We start from the raw sequence: 8,651 nt of genomic DNA, 5'->3' as shown, positions 1-8,651 counted from the left end.
ACCTTTAGAATGGTTATATACTATCATATTTATATCTTTCCAAATTTAGTGGGCTTAATTTTTATTCTCTCAGAGATCATCAAATAACTTCTACAAATACTGTAGATGCTGTGAAGCTGCTGGTGGGGGGTATAATTAGGATTTATAAGGGTAGATTCTCTTCTTGATGCTTGGAGCATCCTATAAGAATTATTTTGCTCGGTGTCCAAAACTATCACAATTCATACTAGATTCTATTAAACTTAAAGTTTATTTCTCTTTTCAAACCAACATAAAATATTATTTTCAGGGTCTTTCATGTGCAAGCAAAATTCTGTTTTATAGTTCTAATGTATTTAACTCATCAACAAATTCAAGTGCCAAGTACTATTATTACTATTAGTATTATAGATGAAGGAAATCCCAGTCCACTGATGCCATGGAAACAAGACTGAAATTCAGATATGCTCATTTTTTGAATCATTGTAATATGTTGCCTCCAAATTAAAGGAAAAAGTAACACAATAATGGTAATTCTGGAGAAAAAATTGTATTTACAAATGCATTCATTTTTAAGGATTATAAGACAAGCATTTTGTGTAAGAATACCAGGGTTCTACAGACTTAATAAGAGAGTCTCAGTGGCATATAAGCTTTCTATATATATAGGAAATAATTTTTTCTTATAAAATCCATTATTTGCACAATCAACATTGTGGTAGTTTTAACATGCATTCCTATAATTGCATATAAAATACAATTCAATAGGATTTGGGGTATTTTAAGCCATGAATTTTCCAAGGGAGGTTTTATGTATATTCTCTATATGAATGATTTATAAGGGAAAAAAAACTGAATAATTAAAATGCAACTGTATATCACCATTGGCTTAACTTTTACAAATATTGAATCTCAAGGTCCTTTGGTAATCTCTATTACTTTAAAATATCCCATTTGTTTGTGCTTGACATGTTTGCTTGCAAAACTCCATCTACTTCTAAGCTTCCTAACAATGATTACTTTGGTGCTCTGGGTAGTCAAGAGAGCAGACTTAATTCATAAACTAAAGCATATTTCAGTGCAACTTGGACTAAAGCTTTAATGTGTTGGGCAGGTTGAGAGCCAGTGAATCAGAATTGCTAATGGATTTTGGCACAGAGCATAGATCCTGAATTGAGATGACTAAAATGACTGCTGGGTTTTAAAATAAAACTTATTAGCTAATGCTCACAGTTCCACCTAGAATCCTGTCCTTCTTCTGAGACGGGCTCTGAAAAAAATGCTGAAAATATCTTTAATATTTGTGAAAAAAAAGTTCCTTGATGTTATGAAAATCAATCCTCTAATTGAAAATATTTTGGTAGAACCATTTAATATCAATGTAATAAATATAATAACTTTAAACTTTACATTTGTTGTTTAATATATTTTTCCAAACTAAAAAATTAAAAATATATATATTAAGATGAAACATTACTATATATTTAATAAATGGTATAAACAATATGGGAAAGCCCAATTAAGTTTGATGTTTGGCAGTATGAAAAATCTGAATGTGTGTATTTTTTACTTAATTCTTTTCTTTCTGTTCGCACTAGTTTTTTATGTACTTTATGGTTTTTGCTTTTCTGACTAGCTTACATGCCCATGTCAACAGTTCAGTTGTTGAAGGAAGCAGTGTTACAGTGTGAAAACCAGGTGTGCATCTCCACTTCCACAGAGTAGCTCCAGGATGGCTGGTAAGTCTCTCTTATAAATTCATTTTCAGAGTAACACAGCATCTACATTTATGCAGCTTTGTAATTATGCATGTGACAAACTGTCATCATATCCAAACTAAAACTAAAAACTTCATATAGAATCTTTGCTGTGATAATGTCATTAAAGGATCTGCTGGTTAAAAATGAATGTTCTTTTCAGAGAGATAATTTGAAGCAATACATACTACAAGAACTGATGTACAAATCCCTTTGTCAAAGAACGCCATTTTCAAATAATACAGATAATTATTGAGGGTAGGTACAATCAATGAAAATTATGTTACTAATACAATCCATAGCAAATATATAAACAAAATGCCATATACCATGACGGTTCATAGTCTTCTCCCAGAATAGAACACTCAGTCATTGTATGATCAGTAGGTATTCAAAACAGTAAATCTGTTGTAAGTATGGAATGATTGCATGTTAGGTTTGGAATAGAACTGTCTCCAGAAATTGTTATGTGTGCCAGGATTATAAAAATCACCCCAGTTGAGAACCACTGAAAAAAGACAACTGCTCTTTGCTGTCAAGTCGATTCTGGTTATAAAAACACTATAAGACGGGATGGAACAGCCAATCTTTAGAGAAGCAGACCGCCATATCTCTGTCCTATGGAGAAGCCCATGGGTTCAAACCACTGATTTATTAGCTAAACATTCAAAAGCTCCTGACAAAATCAAAATGAATTTATATACATACATACATGAATATATATACATACATGGATATATGTGAATATGTATGTACATACATACATGAATATATACACATACATACATGAATATATACACATACATACATGAATATATACATGCATGATTATATACACACATACATACGTGAATATATATATAAACATACATGCATGAATATATATATGTGTAAATCGCTGTTTTTGTTGGGTGCCCTTGAGTGATTCTCACTCATAGCAACCCAGAGTCTACCAGAATGAAACACTTCCTCATCCTGCACTAACCTCACAATTATTGTTATGTGTCGTATTATCACTGCTGCCACAGTATCCATCTCAACTCTGCTTCTGACTGAAAATATCTTGGGATATTCTCTCAGTTTTAGATCTTCTGAGAAGGCTCAACTACAGCAAAGGGTATCAAATTGTTCTTCATATGTTCAAGTTTCAAAAAGATATACTGAATCAGAATTTCCACTTTTACAAGATCCCCAGGAAAGGTCTGCTACAGTATTCATCTTTCAGTGTATCGTGCTGTGATGGCTTCCCCATTGTTGTGATACTGGCAGCTATGCTACTTGTATTTCAAAATACCAACACAGTCAACATGATGGACAGGTTTCAATCCAAACTAAAACAAACTAAGAAAAGGGCACAGTGATCTACATAGGGGGCGGTGTTGTGGGGGGAGCCAAAGTAAACCTATGTGGATTGTTTTCTTATAGAGTGCTGAGAGATGACCAGCTCAAATTGGAAGGTGCTCAAAATATAATGGGGACAGTTGCCTACCCAAAGTACACTTGACTTAATGAGATGGCTTTGTAGACCTTTACCTGCTATATGAAGCATGACTCAAAATGAGAAGAAAGGCTAAAATATCAACTAATACCAGAAAATGAAATTAACAAAGTTTGACTATAGGAAAATTGGAAGTGGTCAAAAATAAAATGGATGTATACAGATGGAATTTCCCAGGCATTTGTGAGCTGTAGATTTGTATTGAGTACATCTGTCATTGAAAAGTAGATTCTCAGCAGGGGACTGAACTGGAGAGAACAGGTTGGACGTTGTTTCTCCTTAGCTGTGCTATATACCAAATGTAAGCACTTGCTAAAGTCATTCATTAAATTTTTGTAGAGTTCAGAATTTAGACCTCCTCCCACTCTCTATGCATATTGTACATTTTTTGTTTCTTGTTTAAATAAATCATTTATTGGGGCTTTTACAGCTCTGATCACAGTCTATACATCCATCCACGGTGTCAAGCACATTTGTAAATATGTTGCCATCATCATTTTCAAAACATTTTCTTTCTACTTGAGCCCTTGATATCAGCTCCTCATTTTCCCCCTTTCCCCACCCTACCTTATAAATATGAAACAGAATAAATGCTAAAATTCTGTATTTGGACTACTAAGAAAATGTACGTGTGCACATACATACCCAGTCATTTAACCTGTACTGAGAAAAGCAATAAGCAACACATGCCAGTCTATTCTCAGTGCTTTGTGATCTTTACTATGCAATTATAAGTAACAATAAAAATAATGTTCTTCACTTTAATATATTACTATTGCAGTGTGATTTGAGTGCATAGTTTTTAATTTGTGAATATTTTCTGTTACGTTATGAACAGCATTGTAAAAGTTATTTGATTTTGAAATTAACACAAAAATCACCCACCTCCATTTTAAACTTATTTATTTGTTCGAATAGGCAATGACTTGAAGTTTCAAATACCATTTTGAAAAGTATTTGCCTTGACTTATTCATATAAATTTAGACTTTTAAAATATTTTGTGATGGGCAAAATTAAAAAACATATGATCTGGATATTGACACTAACATAGTGCTACAATTACGTCCATAAGAACAAATTTGCATTTCTTTTAGTTCTCAAAATCAAAGGTTGTAATTTTCATGGACTGATTTTTAATATGTATATAATTTAAATTATAAAACAGGTTTATCATAATTAAGCATTCATTAAATGTATTTTATATATTGGAAGACTACTTAATGCTTTACCTGAGAAATGGTTATACTAGTAAACTATTTGAATGCGGCTTCACTGGTTTGTTTCTATTAATGTCGTCTTAGGAGCTTATACAATTTAATAGAAAGTAAAGGAAAAAATTCCTAAGATCCTGCTTTTATGTAATGATCATATTAAAGTACTGACCAAGGCATTTTTCTTAAATGTTTTTGTTGTTCTTAAAGATAATATAACATAGCCATTAATTTTTTAATATAATCCTGGGTCCAGAGTCCTGAAGTACAACTGATCACTTCCAGAATTGATACGTGACATAGGCAGTTAGCTGTCAATTTTCACCCTCTTTTGCCACTTTCTGAGTCCTCAAAATGTATTTCCCATTTGTGAATAGATGTCAAAATAAACCATTGCCAGATGTTATATTTGTAAAAACTATACACTGTGGCCAGTGATGGTGAGAATTATTTCTCTGCAGGTGTCGTAGCAAGTAGGAAGGGTAAAATCCACTCCTGCTTCTCACTGCTTTCCTTTAAGGGAAACATATAGTAGCAGCGTTTTCACCTTAAAACGTGCACCAGGAATTTGAATACATTGAATGTGTCTGAGGGAATGGATTATAGAATTTCCCCCACATATATTTAAAATAAAAGGTGGGGAAAGGAAGCACTTTCAAGCGAATGCATTAAACAACCACGATCTTGTAATGGAACACCTATTTGCTGTTGCCACCCCCTGCTTTTCTGTAAAAAGGCACAGGAATATAAAGAATGGATAGAATATAAAAATAGATATATGTGTATGATAACAAAAAATCACTGTGAACTGCCTTGAAAATAATGTAATAATGTAGGTGTCATTGTATGCACTGTTTTACTATTTGGGCTTTAGAGTGAAGCCGACCTGAATTTTAATTACATAAACACACATGTACCCACAGGAGTACACAAACCCCCCTGCCTCCGCCCCCCACACACACCTTACTCTCCTTCCCTGGCTCTGTGTGACTTATTTTTGCTTCCGCAAATGAAGAAGGACATGATAGGACAGCAATTTGACAACATAGAAGAGGTGTGTGTAGGGCGCGGGGTGCGGCGGAAGTGCTGTTCGTTTTCAAACTCATTTGTTTGGATGGCTGTTTCCAAGAATAGAATCGCAGATGTGACAAATGTATAAGTGTAAAAGCAAGTACTTTGAAGGTGACAAGGTTGATTTGTAAAAAAAATGTAAATACCTGACATTGAGAAAAAAAAATCCAGGATTTTGCAGGTACCCCCTGGTATACATCTCACTGACTTCTGATTATGTTCTTGTGTTTGCATTTGCATTTTATCATTTATCATTTATTTAAAGGCCTTTGCATTTTCTCATTTATTTCATATTAAAAAAGAAAAGAGAGGGAGAGAGAAAACAAAACAAATAGCATGTCATCAATCTGATTCATAATGACCTTACAGGACAGAGTAGAACTCCTCCTTTGGGTTTTAAAGCATTGAAATTTTTACAGGACAGCTTCATCTTTCCTCTCTACAATGATTGGTAGATCTGCGCCCTTCTTTAACAGCTCTGTGTGTAACCAACTATACCACCAGAGTTCCTTTTATTACATATATACACCTACAGCATAGGTATTAGCATTCTTAGTTTTCAATGATGGCTCTGAATTTGCCTCAGAGAGATTGAACACATTGCCTGGAGTCACAAAACTAGTTAATGGCAAAGCCAAGTTAAAGACATGTCCCTGAATCCCTGTGTGATTAAAAATGATTACAGCACTCATGTTTCTATACTTCAAAGTGTTTCTTATTTTCTCATTTCCAATTTTTAAAGCAGGTTCTTAATTTGTCTACAAAATTATATAATACTCTACTTGGTCTGCAATATTAAGTAAGTACACTCCATTCTTTATATTAATAGTTATGACCTTCCGAAAGCCCATTAACTCCTCAAAACCTTATTTCCCTCATTTAAAAACCTACCATTAAGATGAAAATAGGTGGGCACTACTTTTTATATTGTTACTAGTGTTCAATATCCTCAAACTGATTTGGATTTCTAGTAAACCAATGTGACAGAACCACATAGGACTGTTAAGTTTGTGATGTTTATAGGTACAGATTTCCAGGTATCTATAAGGAAAAGATGCTGGAAACTATCAGTTTCCCTTAGCAGCCTGTGATGTAACCTTTAGGCCACCAGGATTTAGAAATTAGGAAATCCCTTTTAAAAAGTAGCTTGTTACCTATACAATACAAGGATACATGACAGGGAATACAACCATAGTTCCATGCGTTATTAGGTTCATAAAGCAGATAATGATGTCCAGGAATTAATCTTTACAAACAGATTTTCTAGCTCTTATAAATTATTGCAAGAAAGTGTAATGTGTGGCTATTTAGTGCAAACCACAGATCTTTGGGTTAGCAGATATGTTGTTAGCCTCTGTGTGCAGGGAAACTTTCTCTTCAATTCTTGTTGGACCAACCAATATTTCCAAGTGAGTCTCTTAACAATTATATTCTCTTTACTCTGCAGAAAGTAACACTATCTCTAGAGGTCCCCCCACCCTCACCAGAATATTAAATTTATTATATAGCTTTATTATACTACCTCCCATTCTCTCTTTGAATAAAAGAAGGCTATGGGGTTGTGATTAACTTCATAGTTCGAATGTAGTATTTATGTGAGAATGATTTGTTGAGATAGCAGTCATGATCTTCTGGAAACACAAATTGACTCTGAAACCATTTATTGAACACTAATGATGTGGAAAGAACTATTCTAGGTACTAGTATATTAGCATAACAGATATCAAGAATTTTGTCTTGCTTGGGTTCACAATCAAGATTTATGCAAGTAGCAAATCGCTGCGTAAGGTAAAATCAAGAATATTACTTTGAGAACTAAGGTCAGCCTGTCCTAAGCAATGGTATTTTCCATTGCCTCACATCTGTGTGAAAGTTGGACATAGAATAAGGAAGATTGGAGAAGACAGATGCATTTGGAATGTGGTGCTCAAGAAAAAATATTGAAAGTATCATGGACGCTAAAAGCACAAACAAATCTACCTCGGAAAAAATATGGCCAGCGTGCTCTTTAGAGGCAAGGATGACAAGACTTTGTCGCACATGCTTTGGACATGTTGTCAGGTGAGCCCAGTCCCTGGAGAAGTCCACCGTGCTTGGTGAAGTAGAGGGACAATGAAAAAGAAGAAGGCCCTCATTGAGATGGAGTGACATAGTGGCTGCAATAATGATCTCAAGCATTGTAACAATTGTGATGGTGGCACAGTAGCAGGCAGTCTTTTGTTCTGTTGTGGATAGGGTTATTATGGACCATGGGTCGGAAGTGAATCCTTGCCACCTGACTACAGCACATTATCTGAGCAGGAGCACTGGTAGCATAGTATTGTGTTGCTAACCTCAAGTTCAACACCGCCAGCCACTCTATGGGAGAAATAATAGTCTTTCTACTCCCATAAGGTCATAGTCTCAGAAACCCACAGGTAAGTTCTGCTGTATCCTATAGGGTCACTGTGAGTTGGCATTGACTTGATAGCAGTGAATTTGGTTTGGGCATCCTACCTGAGGAACTTGAACTCTAGAAGAGGAGGAGTGAAGTGCCAACACTTATTTTTATACTATTTATCATTTACAGGAGCGCTGAATCCATGATGGATTGTGCATTGGGTTTCTAACTGCAAGTTCAGCAGTTTGAACCCGCCAGCTGCTTCATGGAGAAAGATTAGGTTTTCTACTCCTGTAAAAATGAACACCTCTGGAAACTCCATGGGGCAATTCTACTATGTCCTACAGGATAACTGTGAGATGGAATCAATTTGACAGCAATGAATTACCACATAAAAGAACAGATTATCAGCCAAGGTGATTCAGCTGTAGAAGACTATGGTGAGAATTATGCTCATTGGTAGCTGAGAAAATGTAGGTAGCTGCAGGAATTTGGCTCATCAGGCCTGAAGCTTTAATATCAGGGAAACTTGTTATGGAAAGGAGCCCTGGCACCATAGTGGTTACTCATTGGACTGCTAACCACAAGGTCAGTGGTTTGACATCACCAATGGTTGCCTTGGGGGGGGGGAGGGCATGAATGGGGCTTTCTATTGCCATGAAGAGTTAGAATCTCAGAAACCAACCAGGGAAGGTCTACCCAGACTTTGGCATCACCATGTTAGAATGGCCTGATGGTAGTGAGATTGGTTTGC

The sequence above is a fragment of the Echinops telfairi genome, unplaced genomic scaffold (genome assembly GCF_000313985.2).
Source record: "Echinops telfairi isolate 266 unplaced genomic scaffold, ASM31398v2 ScPeMD7_7468;HRSCAF=8506_0, whole genome shotgun sequence".
Classification (NCBI taxonomy): domain Eukaryota; kingdom Metazoa; phylum Chordata; class Mammalia; order Afrosoricida; family Tenrecidae; genus Echinops; species Echinops telfairi.
This window is presented reverse-complemented; position numbering follows the sequence as displayed.